This window comes from Oryctolagus cuniculus, chromosome 6 (assembly GCF_964237555.1).
Source record: "Oryctolagus cuniculus chromosome 6, mOryCun1.1, whole genome shotgun sequence".
NCBI classification, from domain to species: Eukaryota; Metazoa; Chordata; class Mammalia; order Lagomorpha; family Leporidae; genus Oryctolagus; species Oryctolagus cuniculus.
The window spans coordinates 160,284,807-160,305,469 of NC_091437.1; the positions used below are offsets into that span (position 1 = coordinate 160,284,807).

Here is a 20,663-nt window from a genome sequence, read left to right on the forward strand (position 1 = left end):
TTTTGCTTCCCTCCCAAGCAGCAGTCGACTTATGGGTGGGCTGGTTTTGGGGGTGAACATCCTCCGTACCCCCCAGAATTTCCCCAGGGGCCCAGTGCCAGTTACCCCTCTGGTGACTTGCTCAGTCCTGCTGCCTTCAGGGACTCCTCCTCCTCCTCACTGCCCCGCTCCCTTGCCAATGTTTTCTGGGATTTTCTCCCATCAAACAGTGAGCACTCAGTCCTCATCTAAGGGAAAGCCCACTTCAAACGGCAGGTGCCCAATCCCTCCAAGGGAGAGTGGGTGAGACAGGATCTCTGGGAAGAGGCATCTGAACTTAGCTCAGGGGAGCCCAGAGACAGATCCCCAGTGCTAGATGCCTGTATGAAGTCGGAATGAGCACTATCATTACAGCGAAACGTGCTACCCAAAGCCTGGCACTGGACCTGCGGCAGGTCCTTGAACAATCCCTAGTTGGTCAAATGACAGAAAGCATGAATACAAAGCTGCAAAAGTTAAAGATTAGATTAGGAACTCAACAGCAAACAGAGCGTTACTGCAGAGTCTGGAGTGCCCTCCAAGCTCAGAACACCTGACCTTCTCCACGTTGGTCCTGTGTATCCTGTCCAAAAGCTACATAAGTGGGGCTTTGTCCCAAGGCCTTTCCACCATAGGTCAACCTGTAGAAAAACAAAGCACAAGGGCCCTCGCATGGGATTTGGCCTCGGGCCTCCGGATCATGAAGTGTTCTGTCCTCTTCAAGGACCTCTGGCCTCCAGCTTCCCAGGACTCGCTCACGGAGCTCACGCGCTCGCCCGTCCAGAGGGCTGGGGGGCCACGTGGGCAGCCGTTTAAGGGCCCTCAGTGCAGCCAACTGGCTAGCTCCAGGAAGCCAATTAGTAGAACAATGTCGGGTAACAACTAACATCAGATGAAAGGGGCTATGGTATTTTATCTAGCAAATCCAATTTGTTAACACAACTTTGGAGTTTTCTAAGAATAGACTGGAAACTCATTAAACTTGATGTGTAACCTTTCTCCCTCTACAATAACCAGCAGAGCCAGGTCCTTAGGAATGGCAGGAGCTAGGGAGAGTTTTTTTTTTTTTTTAAGATTTATTTATTTATTGAAAGGCAGAGTTAAAGAGAAGAAAAGGCAGAGGAAGGGAGAGAGAGAGAGAGAGAGAGAGAATATCTCCCATCTGCTGGTTCACCTCCCAAATGGCCACAACTGCTGGGGCAGGGTCAGGTCGAAGCCAGGAGCCTGGAACTCCATCCAGGACTCCCACATGAGTGGCAGGGGTTCAAGGACTTGGCCACCTTCTGTTGCTTTCCCAGGCTATCAGCCGCAGTTGATCATAGGTAGAGCAGCAGGGACTCGAACTGTTTCCCACAGGGGATGCCCGCATTGCAGGCAGCAGCTGAGCCTGATGCACCACAACCCCAGCCCCTCAGAGAGTTTTTAATGTAAATCTGTGATTTACACTTGTAACCCAGAGTCTGTCCACCTCCACTGACCCCTTCTCATCAGAATTCAATGTGCTCACGTTTTCACACTAAAACTGGAGCTTCCACTCATCTTTCTCCTCTCCTCCATACCCTCTACCTTCACAAAGTGCTGGAAACAACGATCCTATCCCCTTACTTCCTCTCAAGCTGCCCCGTAAGTCCCCTCACTCTGGCTTCTGCCCAACACTCCTAGGAAACAGCACTGGCTCAGAGTCACCCACCTTGTCATCAAACCAAATGAACACGTTCCTGAGACTGCAAACCACTTGCCTTCTTGGCTGTATTGGGAATAACTGCCACTCCATTGTTCTTTGTCCACATTTTTGTTTCCTCTTTAAAATTCCTGTGTACTTTTTTATTTCAAAGGCAGAGAGTCAAGAGAGATCTTCCATACACTTGCAACTCAATCAGAATCTCCCAGGTGTTTGGCAGGGACCCAACTACTTGGGCCATCACCAGCTGCTTCCCAGGGTGTGTGTTAGCAGGAAGCTGGCACTGGAAGCGGAGCTGGGACTCTGATACGGGACATGGGTATCCTAAGGGGTCTCCATCACAGGACCAAATGCCTGTCCTCTCATTTCCCTTCTACTCGTGGGCTGCTCTACCTCAGTTGGCTCTGCTGGGTTATCTACCTATCATCTATCTATCTATTTATTTATTTGAAGGTAGAGTGACAGAGAGACAGGAAAGGGGAGGAAGGGAGAATCTTCCATCTGCTGGTTCACTCCCCAAATGGCTGCAACAACCAGGCCTGAGCCAAGAGCCAGGAATTGCTTCTGGGTCTCCCGTATGAGTGGCAGGGGCACAAATACTCAGACCCTCATCTGCTGCCTTCCCAGGCACAGCAGCAGGGAGCTGGATCGGAAGCAGAACGGCCAGGACTCGAAGCAGCACTCCCACGTGGGATGCTGATGTTGCGAGCTGCAGTCTGGCCTGCTGAGCCACACCGCCGGCCCCTCTGGCTGCTTCTTAAATGTAGTGTTTCTCAGTGTCTCCCTGCGTCCTCTCACCATCCACCCTCTTCCCAGGTGATGGAAACATTTTCCAGGGATTAACACGGATGTACTGCTACCTCAAGGAGCCCAATACTTTACAAAGAAGCCCCTCCTAGGTTTCATGCACCTTGACTGGAGAAATTCTTTCTTAATTCGAAATTTCTCATTTTATGAATTTCATCCTAACTGTGCTCTTCACTGCACATTGGGAAGTGGCCAGCCAATCAATGAAAGCAATGTCCTCCTGGTTCCTCCTAAGACTGACTCTTCCTGGGTCTTCTTGCCATTCCTCACGTGACTTATCTCCAGATCACTGGTATTCCTACTTGCCCTCTGATCTCTCCGATGTATCACTCTCTTCCCAAAACAGGAGAGTCTGTGTTGAAGAGCGTTTCTGCTGTGTCCAGACACTGCAAGCCCATTGCCCACTTGATAGGGGCACTACACTTGTTCACACGAGCTTTCTAAATGGTCCCATCACATACTTGGCACATGTTTAGATTTTTTGACTAAAGCTTTGGATCTTTTTCAACCAAAATGATGCCAATCCAGAGTCTGCCAATCCTGAATTTGGGTTGCTGCACTCTTTCTCTCTCTTCTCGTTTCAGACCTCTTTTGAAACATGCTCAAATCCTTGTGAGTCTGCAGTTCAGTGTATCTGTGTTCCTATCAGTTCTGGGTCATCTGTGTAGCTGATAACTAAGGTTTTTATTTCTTCATCCAGATATCAATCGGCTGTATGACAGACTGAAAAACAGAGTGCTTTGAATTTGACACGACAAATTCCATAACCTGCCAGTTTAAAAAACTATTAATCCTGGGGCTGGTGCTGTGGTGTAGTGGGTAGGGCCACTGTCTGCAGTGCCGGCATCTTATATGGGCACCAGTTCGAGACCCAGCTACTCCACTTCCGATCCAGCTCTCTGCTATGGCCTGGGAAAGCAGTAGAAGATGGCCCAAGTCCTTGGGCCTCTGCACCCGCGTGGAAGACCTGGGAGAAGCTCCTGGCTCCTGGCTTCGGATAGGCACAGCTCCAGCCATTGCAGCCAGCTGGGGAGTGAACCAGTGGATGGAAGACTTCTGTCTCTCTCTGCCTCTCTTTCTATCGCTGTGTAACTGTGACTTTCAAATAAATAAATAAATCTTAAAAAAGAAAATCTATTAATCCCTTAGTTGAACTAGCATTCATACTTTGTGAAAGCTGAGACATGTCTGTGACATTCTCTTTATTCATGACCTAGTAATTCCCTTAAAACAGAAATGACATTAATGATAAATAATCTGTCCCTAGAAACACCATGCTGATTTGCAGTCATTATACACGATCACAATCCAGCTGCTAAGACTCATAGCTTGATGTTTTGTCAGGGATTGATGCTGTTCTAGTTTGCTCCTTGAGTATACTTTCTCTCTAAAACTCTTTAGATTGTTTGGAGGCAGTTTAAGCATCCTTTCTGAAATCTTATTTATATTAATAATTGACTTGTATGAATATTTTTCCTAACAGATAAAAAAACTACTATATTATACCAAAACACCACATCAGGGGTTCTAATACCATTTTCTAACTACTACAGTTTACTTCCAAATTACAGGCAAATGTATCATGCTTATGAAATACACTTATGGAGCCCGCAGCAGTGAAGGACAAATTCAGGTCAACCATGACCTTCAGGTTGGCCATGAAGGCATCTAAGCCACTTGTTTCCTTTGTCCTTGTTTTGGGACAATCTAATTCTGTGTTTTTAATTCCTTTTTTATTATAATGAAGGCATTATCATCCAATTAAGATTTGAATGGACCAAAAGAGCTGTAAATTAATGTGAAGCTTCTTTGGTCTCTGGTGCTGACTGATGATCACCTGGGCTTTGGTCTCGATGAAGTACAGAATTAATGAAATGCAGATAATATGAATCAAAGCTTATTTGATAATAAATGTGCATAGCTTGTTCAGATAGTTAGAACTGTCCATCTCATAATATCAAATATTCATTAACTCTCAGAATTATCTGGGGTTTTGGTAATTTCTAAGTATTTTTTAAATTTAAAATCTATTATGCAGCCACACCTGTATCTATGGTGTGTCGGATGCCTGCTGAGTGAACACGCAGGTGATTGACACCCACCCCCACTGGCCAGGAACCAGATATTCAGGGCATCACAGAAGCACTCTGTGTGCTATTTGCCAGTAAAACTCCCCTCTGTCCTAGAGTAGCCCCTTTCCTGGTATAGCAATCCTTTCTCTGCTTTCACTGTGGTCTTGTTACCTGTAGATGCATCCCTAAACCACATACAAATATTCCTTTGGCCCATTTCTCATTTAACCACGGAGCTCTACTGTATTATTCTGTGACTGGGTTTATGCATGTAACTGAAATAATTTTTTTGCTGCATAGTAACCCTCCATATGGATATACCATGTTGCTTGTTCCTGGTTTTGGTAATTATGAACAATGCTGCTTTGAACATTCTTTTACCTCTTTCTGTGTGCACAGGAGTCTGCATGTCTCTGAGGAATGTGAAACATTAAACTCTACCAGGCAAAGCAACAACATTTCTCATAGCAAGTCCCTGGATTCACATTCTTACACTGGGGCTGTGAGTTTCTGAATCTCCTTGTCATCAGGGTTGTTCCTAAACCTCCAGGTCCCAGCCAACATGTGCCCCTGCCAGTTTTTCTGATTGTCACCAGGCACCTGGGTGTGTGGCTGAACCCCATTCTGGTTTGGATTTGTACTCCCCCGATTAACAGCGAGACTGAGTGTCTTCGCACGCTCTTTCACTTGGACTTGTCTTCCTGTGAGATGCATGTTTAAGTGTTTGCCCATTCTTCCCCCATCAGGTTGTCCACATCTTCTCTTTTATGTTTAATATTCTGCAATATTCTAAATACCAATCTTTTAAATTACATATTAAATATGTATTATATAAAATATATTAAATACAGAAATACTGATACATTTTTAACATATAAAACAAACATGTTCTACTCAGTGGCTTGTGTTTGAACTTTTTATACTATCTGCTGATGAACAGAAATTTTAATTTTTAATGTAACCTAATTTACTGCTTTTCTTTTATGCTTAGTATTTTAAATTCTATTTAAAATATCTAGCCCCGATATTATTAAGATATTCTCTTCATGACCTTCTGAAAGCTTAGTATTTACCCTTTCTTATTAGCTCTTCATCTTGGTTAATTCAGCTGTTACAATAAAATACCTTAAATGGGGTAATTAGAAACAATCAAAATTCATTGCTCACAGTTTAAGATCAAGGTCAACAGATTCAGTGTCTGGTGAGGGCCTGCTCCCCGTGGGAAGTGCCTCTGTGTCCTTATGTGTTGAAGGGGGCAAGGGAGCTCACTGGAGCCTCTTTCATAAGGGACTAATCTAATCTCACTTGTGAGCTTGGAGTCCTCAGGATGCATCACCTCCCAGTGGCTCTCTAATCAACAGTATCACACAGGATACTGGTTTCCAGCATAAAAGAATCTTAGGGGACATTGACACAAAGACCAAGCAGTGTTTAACCCACTTGAAACTGATTTTTCATACAGTGTTAGAAAGGCCTATATTCACAATTTTTCCAGTGTGGACATTTAATTGTCCCATTATTATTTGTTGAAAACACTGCCATGTGCCTACAGCCACTTCTGTCATAAGTCAACTCCATGTGCAGGAGATCTGTATCTAGGCTTGCTTTCTGTTTCATTGGTATATTTTTGAAAACTGGTATATTTGTGAAAAGCTACACTCTCTTGAAAATTGAAATACTATAATATACAACATGATATCTGATAAAATAAGTCTTCCTATATTTTTTTCTTCAAAAAGCAGCTTATCAAGTACAACAAAATAAAACCTACTGGGATTTTGATTGGGACTGCACTGAAAGGGAGAAATTGACATTAGAAAGAAAGAACATGGTATTTCTAATCCATGAACATGGTATAGCTGCTCTTAGTCTTTAATATCTCAGTAAGTTTTAATTTTTACCTTTAGAAGCCTTGGACATCTTTGTATAGACTTATTTCTGAGTAATTGATACTTCTTAAACTGTACATGCTTGATATCTTAAATTCTATTTTGCTTCTTTTTGGAATACAGAAATGCAATGATTTTTGCATACTGATTATTTTTGTTATCACTAAGAGCTTAGCTATAGATTCTTTTTTTTTTATGTACACATAATAGCATTTGTGGAAAAAGACAAGATTTTTCCCCTTCCAATTACTCTGTCTTCTTCTTCTTTTGAAAGATTTATTTATTTATTTGAAAGAGTTACACAGAGAAAGAAGGAGAGGCAGAGAGAGAGAGAGGTCTTCCATCCCCTGGTTCACTCCCCAGTTGACCGCAACGGCCGGAGCTGAGCTGATCCAAAGCCAGGAGCTTCTTCCAGGTCTCCCACATGCATGCAGGGGTCCAAAGACTTGGGCCATCTTCTACTGCTTTCCAGGCCATAGCAGAGAGCTGGATCAGAAGTGGAGCATCCAGGACTTGAACCGGCACCCACATGGGATGCGGGCATTGCAGGCAGTGGCTTTATCCACTATGCCATAGTGCCGGTCCCTACTCTGTCTTCTTTACTTCACTGGCTAGTATCACCAGTACAATACTGACTAGAAGTACAGATTTGCTCCCAATCTCAATGGGAGATCTCTTCTTAAGCATTATTTATTTATTTATTTAAATAATCAGATAAAACAGAACAGGTTTATTATTTACAACATGTTGTTTTGAAATATGCATACATGTAGAATGACTAAATCAAGCTAATTAACAGATGCATCAGAGGGAGAGCTCCTAATATTTTGCCACTTAGTGCGAGATTTGTTGAAGGTTTTGCTTTACTGAATTGAGGAAGTTTCTTTCTAACTTCAAAGGAGATAGACATTGTATTTCTTTTTTTTTTAAATTTTTTAACTTATTTGACAGAATAGAGTTAGACAGTGAGAGAGAGAGAGACAGAGAGAAAGGTCTTCCCTCCGTTGGTTCACCCCCCAAATGGCCACCACAGCCGGAGCTACACCGATCTGCAGCCAGGAGCCGGGTACTTCTTCCTGGTCTTTGATGCGGGTACAGGCGCCCAAGCACTTGGGCCATCCTCCATTGCCTTCCCGGGCCACAGCAGAGAGTTGGACTGGAAGAGGAGCAACCGGGACTAGAACCCGGTGCCCATATGGGATGCCGGTGCCACAGACGGAGGATTAAAAAAGTGAGCCACAGCACCGGCCCCTAGACATTGGATTTCATCTAATGTCTTTTCTGCACCAACCAAGATGATCATTTAATTTTATCTCCTTATTATATTAATGTGATTTTCAAAAAAGTATCTCTTTTATTACTCTGTAAAAGCTGTTTTTTTTTTTTCTAACGTTCGAGACTTACACAGGTCCTAGCAGCAGAAGCAGAATGAGGGCGGCTGAGAACTGAAAGAGACTCAGAATATGGGAACAGGGTGTGCAGACTCTGCTCCAGCTGAGTGCTGACGGGAGGTCTGAGGTTGGGGTGCGACCCAAATGGTCTGAACACAGGCTCTCATGTGTTGATCAAGGGCGTGAGAGTGGGGTCCAAGAAAAAGTGCTATATGATTCCCAGGGACAGATACCTTGGGAGCAAAGGGTCTCAGAAGGATCAGCACATCAGCCTGGAAGTGAGGATTGGGCCAGGGGGAAGAGAATTGACAGGGAAAGGCTGAGACACAGACCAAAAACAGGACAGCAGCAAGAGCTGTCCCAGACCAGCACTCTAAAACCACAGTTACATGAGTGATTAGAATGGGTCACAACAACAGAGGCAGGTAAAAAGGGAGAATGACCCTGAGAGATGTGCTCACACGAGGACTGACTGCCTCGTGTGGGCTGCAACCAGCGCTGACCTTGCAAAGAGGAATCAAGTGGCCCTGGGAGGCAGACTGTGAAGGCAGCAGGGGGCTTGGGATGGAGTGGGCTGCCTGAAGCTTTAAATCCCCAGAAGCGGGCCTGGCCATCGTCTGAAGCTAGACCTGAGAAGACAAAGAGAGAAATGGGCTGAGCTGGATGCCATCAACATGACCCAACTTTCCCCAGAGCAAGCTGCACTCATTCAAAGCCCAGTGTCAGGGTTTGGTGCAATGGTTAAGAACCTGCTTAGGGACACCATATCCCATATACCATGCCTGGGTTTCAGTCTCGGCGTCATTCCCATGTTCAGCTCCCCACTAATGTACATACAGCTTGGGAAGCAGTGGGTGATGGCTCAGGTAGTAGGGTCCCTACCACCCGACATGGGAGACCTAGATTGAGTTCCTGACTTCGGTCTCGTCCAGCCCCAGCTATTGCAGGCATCTGGGGAAGAGAACTGGCAGATGAGATCTCTCTTTCAAATAAATAAAATTAAAATAAAAAGCAACACCCCCCCCCCCCCCGCCAGACACCCACAATGCTTGTCCTCTCCCTCCCTTTACAGACCACAGTTTTCAGGGGCAGCTGACACTCACTCTCCTTTGCTCAAGCTTGATTCTCCTCCCTCAGCAACCTTCCCATACCTCACCAGTGAGGCTGCGCAGCCCTGGCTTAAAGGGCTCTTGCGATTGCAAGTGAAGCTGAGTGAGCCTCTGTCACACCCCTCTCCACCAGGGTGCCTCTCCTTTGGCTCCTCCCACTGCCATGCAGAGCAGTGCCTGGAAGAGTTTGTAGAGGGAGGACAGAAAAGGATCCTAAGTGTCACCTGCCATACTTCGTCATAAAACAGAGAGAAGCGGAGACAGAGAATTTGAAATACGGTCTCTATAATGAGCTCAGTGGCTCTTTGACCCTCGTTTGGCATAGGCCTTGTGCCTCTTCTGAAGAGGCCTGCTGTATCACACAATCCCAGACAAACCACAGGCACTCAGTAAATGCGGAGTATCCAGAACTGGGCTCCCAGAGTCAACTCTGCCTTGTAAAACTTGTGTGTGGCTGTGTAGCCTTCTCCTTCAGAACCAAAACAGCTAAACACAAGGTTTCTGTAAAAATTAAATGAGGTAGGGAGCCATCACTGTGGTGCAGTGGGTTAAAGCTCGGCCTGTTTTGCGGCTCTGCCCAGGTGTTTTAAATAGCCCTGCGCTTGACCCACCCCCTTATATATGTGTGTGTGTATACAATACATATACATCTATAGATTCACCCCCTTCTTATATATGTGTGTGTATATAATACATATACATATATACACGGCATAAATGTATGTAGCACATATGCATTACATATGATATATATGTGATACACATAATATGTATAATGTATGTAACTTATATAAATAACATATGTATTAAACTATATTATATTAAACTCTATAGTAGGTATAGGAACTCTGGGATGTCAGATTACTTGTTAAGGCACATGTTCGGAGATATAACTGAGCCCAAGCTTAGCCCTATTTACCTTTTGTCTCTCAGGTTATGAGATGATTTAACTATGGCCAGCTCTACATCTGCTCCCTTGGAGACGCCCGTAGGATCTATACTTAAAAATTGGGAGGCCCTTAAGCTAGGTGATATTACTAAGGAAAGGATGGTCACTCTTTGCAATACTGTATGGCCTACCTATGGGTTGGGAAATGGTGCAACAAGGCTGATAAATGGGTCTCTTAGTGTTAATGACATTTCAAAACTTGATTTGTAATGCAGAACAGAAGTCGCTTAGTCACACGTATCCGTGTCAAATGCTTGAGGATAATTAAGCTCCTGAGGAGCTATGTCTGTTCTTATCTTCTCGGGTCCTACAAAGAAAACTATAAAGCTGGATAGCCCTGCATGCTTTCCTACAGACTTACTTCTAAGGGTACAGTTTAAAAGCTCACAAATCCCCTTCGGCTGCATGGTGAAAGTAACATCTTAAATTTTAAAGTGAACATATATAGATAGGATTAAGTTTTAAAGTGATCATATAGCTGGGATTGATTGTTAAACTGATCATGTCAATAGGATTAAGTGTTTACTGCTAATAATAAATATGATTGAGTATCTGATAATGATAATAACTAGAATTAAAGAGGAGTAAATCCTCCAACATGGGGTGCAGTCCATACAGCAGACTCATAGAATGGCAACTGCTGTAAGTAGCACACAGTGACCTCAGAGTCAGCCCTAAAAGGCATTCTGGTCTGTCTGAAAAGCCCACGAGAGCATTTCAGGCATGGAAAGCCAGGACACTCGTGCAAAAAGTGTCCCTACATGGAGGACCTCCCTGGGTGAGACCCCAGTGGAAAGACGTGGTTCATTAAGGAAGGATGTACTTTTCTCTGAAGGAAGGCGAGAACTTCCACTTTGGTTATGGCTTTGTCTAAATACTGATGAAGTTTGTGGATTCAAAAGGCTTCCATAGCCTTGGCAGCCCATGTCAAGAGCCTTGGATGATCACTGATGTCATACCTAAAAGTGTTTATTACTAAATTAACAACAAGAGTCACTGTGTACTAACTTCTCATGAAGGACCTGTGTCCTTAAAGAGCTACATGTTAGCATTAATGGTAAAACTTATTCCCAAAGATTTACCTTGTTCTAGTGTGTTATATTCTTATGTGTCACAAGCTTTAGTTATGTTTAGTGTCAAACTCCATTGCCTGTATTCTTAGGTATTTCTTTAAAGTTTATTAAGTGTCTCAAATGTAAACTCGTAAATCCATGTTTCCTTATGATATTCCTATCTTGTATGTTTTGATGTAAGATCAAATACAGAGTACAGAATGGTTAAAGGTCTCAGGACTACTAATGAGACAGTTTCAATGCATCTTACTGTGTGCTAAACCTTTACCTAAGAGAGAATTTCTTCTGCATCCCACTAAACTCAGAATCTGGGATAGTGAGGATACAAAACTTCCCAAACAAAGCCCAAGTTTCTCAACTAGAGGTAGATTACCTGGGATATGTTCTAACTCTACGAAAGTTTACTCTCTCAGTCAAGAGAAGGGAAGCTATTGTATACATATGGTCTTCAAAGAGTTAAAAGGCAACTAAGGAGATTTCTGGGAACAGCAAGATTCTGTGGAATACGGATTCCAAGATTTGGATTCCAAGCCTTTGTAAGGGCTTTAAAAAGCCCCTGACACAGACACTGTGCTGGCCAGGGGAGCTACAAAAGGTGTTCCAAGGAAGGAAGGAGTTTTTAGCAGAAGCTCCAATATTGGGAATTCCTGAGTCGGCCGATCACAGAAAGATCCTCTTCAGATCAGCTGCAGCGTGAACAGAAGGGACCTTACCAGGTGCCACTGTGCACAGTTACCTCAGTGGAAGCAGGATCAAACTTCTAGCTCTCAAGTCTTCACAGGTGCACTCAAGAAGACACACCTGGCCATTCCTGTAAGCCAATCAGAGATCTTAACAAAAGATAAGTAAAGCCTCGCTTTCCTCACATCGAGACCTCTGCACCTTAGGGCAGACATGCTGTACCTGCCTCTCTTCTTCTGATTTCCTCTGGGAACTGTTACTGCCAATAACACTCCTAATATGTTCTTCTATTATAATCCTCTATGCTCAAGCTAAATGGGTTTATGATGCCATCACCTACACAATCTGGGAGTCTGTAAGTATGTTCTTTCCATCTTAAGGGGCACTCCACTTATGATTGGTCTTGTTCCAGTTTTGCTTATGCTAATTAACTAACTTATATGTTTCAGAACTCGACTTCTGGGAATAACCAAGCAGGGGACACAGACGTTGGCAGTGACTGAGACTGCTCTAGCTCACCAAGTGAATTTGTTAAATGAGATAGAGACTTCCGGACCCAGGACAGGCAGGGCTTGCACTACACCCCTCATAAGCAGGAAGCAGCTATAGCAGATGTGATGCTTCTACGTCCCTCAACATCCTTAGGATTAAAGGAATGGAGTCTCTGAGGGGGGAATGATGTAGGCAGGCATACAGGATAAAACTGATTATGTTTGTGAGCTGGAAGACCACACCTTGACCAGGCCCCCGTGTGATCTCATCCTCCAACCTGGCCACACCTGTGTGCCCACCGGCCCACCGGCCGATCAGGCTACATAACCACTCCCCTTTGGAAGTGGATTAAAGGCCTGAAACACTGTAGGCCCAGCCTTTTTTTTTTTTTTTTCTTTTCCCTTTTTCACCATTGTGGACCCTTGCTGCCCTGTGCCTCTGGGGCGCATGGCCTTCGGGCCACCCACTCCACGTTTTCCAGCCTGCATGCTCCTCCATGTGGCTGGCTCCTGATGCTTGGTAAGAATCCAGATTTCCCTCTCTCTTTCAGACAGAGTCCTCACTCTCCTATGCATTTCTCTCACTGAATAAAAAGCTTAAAACTTCAAAACAAAGAAAACCTCAGGCTGCAGGGCGGCATCCCATATGGGCACTGGTTCCAGTCCCAGTTGTTCCATTTCTGATCCAGCTCCCTGCTAATGCACCTGGAAAATCAGCAGAGGACAGCCCAAGTGCTTGGGGCCCTGCACCCATGTGGGAGACCTGGAAGGAGGTCCTGCCTCCTGGCTTTGGCCTGGGCCAGCCCCAGTCATTGCAGCCATTCGAGGGGTGAACCATAGGATAAATCTCTCTCTCTCTCTCTCTCTCTCTCTCTCTCTCTCTCTCTCTGTAACTCTGCCTTTCAAATAAATAAAATAAACCTTTAAGAAAATTAGGCGAGATGACACAAGTGAAATGCTTCACACAGTCCCCGCAGGGTCACAGTAACTGCACCTTTCCTTTCTTACAGGAAAATCTCGACAACAGACCAAGCAACAACAGCGGCTGTGCGGTGCAGGCAAGACAGATTGGAGGGAGGCATCTGACTGCGGGAAGAATAACACACACCCAGCTGTAAAACTAGAAGAGTACTTCAAAATGTTCATGGAAATATGGGGCTGAAAGATAAGTCTGTTTTGGTGTGAAAAATGTTGGAATCATGCATATGAGGAGTCTTCAGAAGCCCCTGAAAGGGGCTGGGTGTGGCACAGTGGGCAAAGCTGCCGCCTGCAATGCCACCATCCCACATGAGCGCCAGCTCATGCCACTTCTAACTCAGCTCCCTGCTAATGGCCTGAGAAAAGAGCAGAAGATGGCCCAAGTGCCTTGGGCCCCTGCCACCCACGTGTGAGACCCAGATGAAGCTCTTGGCTCCTAGCTTTGGCCTGGCTCAGCACTGGGCATTGCAGCCATCTGGGGGAGTGAACCAGCAGATAGAAGATCGCCCGCTCTCTCTCTCTCTTTCTCCTTCTTTTTCTGTAACTCTTTCAAAATAAATAAATACATCTTAAAAATTTTTAAAGAAAACTCAAAAAGTTCAAGGAAAATGTGTATTAGGAAAATACATGCATGGATTTCAAAGGAAGTTTTGTGCCAAAACAAGTTTATCTTTTAATTCCATATTCATGAACATTTTTAAGTACCCTTGTGTCATAATTAAAAGTAGCTGTAGTGGTAAAATATTTTCCTAAGAGAAATTAATATTTATTGGCATATTATTCAGCTACTTATATGAGAGCATTAGTACTTGTAACATTCTCACAGAACATGAATTAAGGGGTCAAGTTGCATGAAGAGTTGCAGATGGCTGGCTTGCCCCTTGGGAGTTCCGACTCTGCTAGACAGTTAGTAAGCCTGGATGATCACTGGAAAGCCCAGGAAGTGGGGCAGCTGAGGTGGTCTTGGCAGATGGAGGAAGCGCTGGGCTGTGGCCCAAGATGCCCTGCTCTTGAGACTTGGCCCGCCCACAACCAGCACCCCGAGTTCAGTGAACTGCGTGGGTCTCCACGGCATGGTGGTGATCACTTCATTTGTAAATATTCACCCACCTCCATAAACCTTGAACCGAGAACATGTGTTTTGCACACCAGTGAAATCTAGGCCCAGTGCTCAGCATAGTGCCTGGCTCCCAGTGGACTTGATAAACACCTACTGAATACATTCTCACACTAGGTAGGGTGCCCCAGACGAGTTTCTGTTTCCTCTGGGCTCCTCAGTTCCTTCTTCCCTGAAACCAGGGGGTTAGGTTCAAGTTCCTCGGAGCTCTCCTTAACAGTGGCATTCTTCCTTCCCAGGGCTTTGCATTCCTGCAGCCATCCAGCCTTGTCACCCTTGCAAGTCTCTGAGCTGGGATTCCCACTTCTGGCCTGGTCCCTGCTGCACTGCTATCAGCATACCATCCTGCTCATCTGATCATGGCAGTCCCGTGCCCAAACCTGCCCGACACCAGCTGCTGCAGGCCAAAGGCCAGACTTCGGGGCCCTTCATGTCTGGTCCTGGAGTCCTTTCACCTGTCCAGCGTCTCCCTCACAAAGCACCCCTCACCCTTAAGCCTTCTGGAACTACTTAAGAGTTTTCCAATGTTCCTGTTGACCTCCATTATTCGATGAAATGGGCTGCCAAGAAAACAATGAATTCTAAAAGACCCATTCAGTATCTACACAAATATCTGTTGGCATTGCAAGTGTGTATAAGTCAGTGCAGGCTCCTAAACAGAACACTATCGACTGGGCGGCTTAAATAGTAGAAGTTTATTATTCTGGAGGCTGGGAAAGCTAAAGATCAAGGCCTCAGCAGGTTTGGTGTCTACTGTTTTCAGACTTGCTAGCACTCTTCTTCCTGCTGTGTCATCACATGGTGCGCCAGCACGAGAGCAAGAACTCCGCCTCTTTATGATCACCTCGTGAGAACTCCGCCTTCCTGAACTCATCTAATCCAATTAGCTCCCCAAGGTCCCAACTCCAAATATAGTCCCATAGCGGGTAGGCTTCAACACACAGATTTGAGGAGGGGGAGGACACAATTTATTTCATAGCCCTGGGCAAAGGGGATGATGCTGGCAGTGAATTTTTGGCCATTTATCTATCGCTGTCCCCCAGTGCCACACCTCCAAATGGCAGGAAATGTCATGTTCAAAGTGAGGAAACCTGCATGTAAGCATCTAGGGATATGGTGTTTGGGCAAGAGGCGGCAGATGGAAAATTGAGGAGTGTTGGGAAATTAGGAAGGAGATTCAAGCAAAAGCCAGTTAGCTCACACACAGGTAAAAAGACATGACTCAGCCGGCATCGCGGCTCACTAGGCTAATCCTCCGCCTTGCGGCGCCGTCATACCGGGTTCTAGGCCCGGTCGGGGCGCCGGATTCTGTCCCGGTTGCCCTTCTTCCAGGCCAGCTCTCTGCTGTGGCCAGGGAGTGCAGTGGAGGATGGCCCAGGTGCTTGGGCCCTGCACCCCATGGGAGACCAGGATAAGTACCTGGCTCCTGCCATTGAATCAGCGCGGTGCGGCGGCTGCAGCGCGCTGGCCGCGGCGGCCATTGGAGGGTGAACCAACGGCATAGGAAGACCTTTCTCTCTGTCTCTCTCTCTCACTGTCCACTCTGCCTGTCAAAAATAAATAAATAAATAAATAAAAAGACATGACTCACCTTGTGAATGGCCGGGATCACAAGAAAACCAGTTCATGGACACCCTCTCCCAGGTTGGCTGTTAGCTTTCAGAGCTATAGGAATGTTCACCTAATGATCCCACTTTAGAATTTATCCTAAGAAAACAGCGCAAAAGATCAGAAGAGGTATGTGCACAATGATATTCATTATATTATTTATAAAAAAACTGGAAGTAATTTATAGAGAAATACTTAGTTACTGGCTGAAGATGTGCTGAATGAACTAACAAATGCTTGTTGAGTATAAAGCAGCAATTAAAACGGTGAAGGGCAGGTTAACAGAGTGGAAAAATATTTGAAATAAGTAAAATAAATAAAATCTAACACTTTATATATATAAATGCAGTGACAAAAGATACATAGCACCAGAAGTCAACAGGGATTAAACCAACAACAGACTATCTGTGAGGGGTGTGCAATTATGTGTCTCCAAAATGTGTTTAAAAAGTCAACCAGCCCTGCACAGCCTCACACAATAGCCTTTGCTTGTAGCCAGCCTGAATGAACCTTGGCTTTCAGTGACACAACTGAACTGATGAAATATTTGGGGTCAACACAGTGGAAGAAGTATGTGTTCTGTAACAAAGGCCAACACCATGGGCACAGGGAAAAGACAGAGAATCTCTCTCTCTCTCTTTTTTTTTTTTTTTTTTTTTTTTGACAGGCAGAGTTAGAGAGACAGAGAGAAAGGTCTTCCTTTTCCGTTGGTTCACCGCCCAAATGGCCACCATGGCCGGCATGCTGCACCGATCCAAAGCCAGGAGCCAGGCACCTCCTCCAGGTCTCCCGTGCAGGTGCAGGACCCAAGCACTTGGGCCATCCTCCACTGCCTTCCTGGGCCACAGCAGAGAGCTGGACTGGAAGAGGAGCAACCGGGACAGAATCCGGTGCCCCAACCAGGACTAGAACTCGGGGTGCCGGCGCTGCAGGCGGAGGATTAGCCAAGTGAGCTGCGGTGCTGGCCAAGAGAGAATCTCAACAGTTAAATGAACCACACTCTCGAGCCAAAGCATCCATTATCTCCCACATGCAGGATGAAAGAGCCCTTGTGTATAAATAGGTCAGAGGGAACCTAAACAGTAAGATGGTGGCTGAGCACAACTGTGCTTATTCCCATTAGAGCAAACGTGAGACCGAAAGAGGAGCAGGTATCTGGCAACAGTGATGACACTGCTGGGTTCTGCCCTTGTGTATCTCATCTTGAAGCAAGTTTCCCCAAGGTTGACTGTCCACTTTCAGAGCTGGATGAGGGGACAAAGGTTAAGAGAGGTAGATGATGAGGTCAAAGCCATCTGGTCAGCATGGAGTACAAAAATGCAAACATGGACACAAGTCACATGACCAGATTCAACACCACAGCCACGACTTTCAAGCTGCATGTCAATCATGCATTCCCCCCGCCCCCGACAGCTATTATGAGGGTTATTATGAGGGTGTGTGTCATGAGCAGTCCCTCTGTCTCACCCAGCACCAATTTTCTCACCCCTAAAATAGAAACAGAGGCTGCTTTGTGGCCACATCTGTGGTTTCTGCTGCCTAGTGTCCCTGCATCCCATTCCCTGCTTTATCACCCACACCCTGGGGAGCCAGCTGCTTGTCAGCCCTCGGCCCATGCACTCCGTGGAGGACCAAGCCAGTGAGCACATCAGATTCTCCCAGACACAAACATGAAGGCTGGGTTGCTCGTCAGGGAGGGTGCATGGCCACTCCAAGTGCTGGCGAGTGCCGGGGTGAGATTCGGCAAGGAGGATGTCTTCTTCTGTGCTCAGAAGCTCCATGGAGGGAAAGGCGTGAACTGCCGCTGCCTCCACTTTGGCCAACACATCCCTCCTGGGACCACAGCTTGTGTAGGGAAAGTAGAGATAAGAAGTGGAAAGCAGAGAGCTCAGGTCTTGCAGACTGAAAGTTTGAGAGTCAAGTGACACCTGAAGCTAATCCACTTCTTGGTGTGAGCAGATAACTGTATTTTGTGTGTGTGCACGCACCTGCGCACGTGTGTATGCGTGTGTGTTAAGCTAATTTGAATTCCTCCAACAGAACCACCACCTCTATGGAGACAGAAAGTACTGGGTACAGGCGCCCTGTGTCACAGCTGGCACATGGTGGCTGTTTAACAATGTCGGCTTCACTCTTCTCTTTTGTCCTCACTGGGATTCCATCCCTCCTTTCTTCTGTCCACCTATCTCCTCCTTCATGTAGGCCCCTGGTCCTCTGTCCCTTGGAGCACGGGGTAAGGAGCTCTGTCCTCCCCTGTGAAACTCTGACAACCCTGAGCTTCTTCCCAGACCCCATCATCCCAGGGGTGCCTGTCTGCAATCTGGCCATATTCACATGACTCCCTCACGTTTGCCCAGTAGCTGGCCGAGGGCTCTCACATCCAGAATCTCAGTTGGTTTAACTTAGCTATGTGCAGTGACAGGGCAAGGTGCTCTTATGATGGTACCCATTTCCCAAGTGAGGAGTCAGAAGTTCAAGGTGGAGGAACCTGAGGCAGTCACCCGGGACACCTGGGATTTGGACACAAACACAGGTAGGGCGCAGGGCCTGCTCTGCCTCCTCCTCTTGAGTAAAAGGCTCATGCATAATGAACCAGACGGGGTTCCACCCAGGACCCTTCTTCAGGGCCTGCCCACTACTCACCCTCCCCCAACACACACACACTAGGCCCATTCTCACAGCTGCCAGTAGTGGAGACCGCCCACGCTGAGGTTATATTCCTTCCTTGGGGGCAGCCCCTGGACAATGACTTCCCTCTCTGCTTCAATTAGGGACAAGTAAGGGTCAACACCACTCCGGAGCTCCCTGTGGGAGCCTGAAAAGCTGCCAAGTTTGACAAGAGGTCCAAAGTGGGTGGTGGCTCTGCAGCAGGCCCTGCTACAGTGCAGGAGGCTTGGCCCCTCAGGTCATAGGTCCAGAGAACTGAGAGTCCAGGTACTTATGCCTCTATGGCAAACAGGGATGCTGGGTGTGTGGAGGCCTTGGGCTGGCTGAGGTCTCAGTACCACCACATCACAGGGCAGCTGCTCCCTCCATCCATTCCCACTAGCCTGCCTTCTGCAAAGGTACCGCTCCTGAACGCTCACCTAATAACTGCCTGCATTTGACTCTCTGGCTGCGAGTCTGGCTGCAGGGATCCTTGGCTAAGGCAGATGCTACAAGTGGTCCTGGAAAGCAGACCGTATAATGGGACTTTAGGGTTCGGCCCCTCACTGTCCTTGGTGGTGGGCGGAGTACTGGTGGTCCCTGCCAGGCAGTTGCAAGTGTAGAAACTGTCACTCACAGTGAATGGAAGGGGACACATTCTTGGTATGAGGAGTCTTCAAAACATTTATGGATGGCCAGCGCCGTGGCTCACTTGGTTAATCCTCTACCTGCGGCACTGGCATCCCAGATGGGTACTAGGGTCTAGTCCCGGTTGTTCTTCTTCCAGTTCAGCTCTCTGCTGTGGTCCGGGAAGGCAGTGGAGGATGGCCCAAGTGCTTGGGCCTCTGCACCCGTGTGGGAGACCAGGAGAAAGTACCTGGCTCCTGGCTTCGGGTCAGCATAGCTCCGGCCGTGGTGGCCATCTGGGGAGTGAACCAACGAAGGAAGACCTTTCTCTCTGTCTCTCTCTCTCATTGTTTAACTATGTCAAATAAAAAAAACATTTATGGAAAATGCATTTTGAAAGAGTTAGGCATGACTTTGAAAATAATTTGCACAAAAATTAACTTATCTTTTAATTCTGTTTGCCCACAAACTATGTGAAATTGTCTTGTATGTCTGGCACAAGAGCAGCATGTTGAAAAGATATCGCAGGGTTGGTGGCCATTGCAGAGTTCCAGACTGGACGGGAAGGACACAGGCAAGAGCAGGACTTCTGCTTTGCCAGGTGCATTGTAGTAGAATGCCACGTGGCTGCCACGGCCAGGGGCAGTGCCTCTTCTTCATGACCATGGCTTCCCTTCTGACATGGGCAGTGCGACCACGGTCCTGGAGCTGGCAGGCCCTTGGCAGTTCAGGTTGGCACTACGGCTTTGGTCATTCTTCCCAGAAGCTCAACCTACACCTCTTTGCTCAGCCCCCATGATTCTGCAATTGAAAACTGGAGGAAGCCAAATACGTCTGATTTAAAAGCGTACATCTGTGCTCAACACCAAGGAAAACTGAACTAAGCTGAACTAGATCAAAGATGCACTGAGGAAAGCAGCAGGTGTGTTTTGCCATTGAAGGAGAAATGAACCAAGTTTTGGGCCCAAGGAGCTTGTCAGTAAACTTGCCATGAGAAAGTCCATGGCCCACCCAGCAGAAAGTCGAGGGAGAGGGATCAGCTCTTACTGGATGGCCTGGGGCTAGGAATGCAAACCTGAAATTCTTTCCTATGAAGCACGAACCTGGATCTGACTGCCTAGGAAGAATGCAGGAAGAGAGAAGCGCTGGGAAGGCGGCCATAGGTAAAGAAAAAGATGCAGCGCATTCATCTGGAATGAAATATCTGAACTCAAATCCCTGCTTTACCTCATCCTAGCGAGGTGATGTCACGAAAGCTACTTAACCTCTCGGTGCTAGATTTAGGAATGAGCACTGCATCTTGTTTTCCTGGCTCTGACCTTTGGTTCTGCTTCGGGGAGGAGGGGAAGTATGTTTTATCATGCCCAGGCTTGTCGCCCCATGTTTGCAGAGTGGAGTTTCACAGCTTTGGCTGTTGTGTGCTCACGTAACCATGCTCAGGGCAGAAGACAGAGTGTACAAGTGGCTTCTCCTCGCACCAGGAGGTGACTTGCCTCGGGTAACTTTGCAGGGAATGTGCTCTGTGT

At 46.5% G+C, this 20,663-nt stretch overlaps 2 long non-coding RNA genes across 37 annotated transcripts in view; one reads left to right on the top strand and one right to left on the bottom strand.

The window, feature by feature from the left end:
* The window catches only part of LOC103348141 (sterile alpha motif domain-containing protein 1), a 115,549-nt gene that overhangs the window by 8,330 nt on the left and 86,556 nt on the right, over nucleotides 1-20,663 (bottom strand). For 20 of the 36 annotated variants that reach the window (XR_011389597.1, XR_011389572.1, XR_011389569.1 and 17 more), the window contains 4 exons: nucleotides 15,848-15,963; nucleotides 11,726-11,800; nucleotides 8,362-8,487; nucleotides 577-659 (listed from right to left, as the gene is read on the bottom strand). This is a non-coding gene — a long non-coding RNA (sterile alpha motif domain-containing protein 1). Of the gene's footprint in view, nucleotides 1-576; nucleotides 660-4,349; nucleotides 6,954-8,361; nucleotides 8,488-11,725; nucleotides 11,801-15,847; nucleotides 15,964-20,663 lie in introns of those variants that run through there. The other 16 variants (XR_011389598.1, XR_011389600.1, XR_011389573.1 and 13 more) reach the window with 6 other exon arrangements.
* On the top strand, nucleotides 11,475-17,337 carry LOC138850084 (uncharacterized). Its single transcript, XR_011389614.1, has 2 exons — nucleotides 11,475-12,025; nucleotides 13,172-17,337. It is a non-coding gene; the product is annotated as an uncharacterized lncRNA (long non-coding RNA).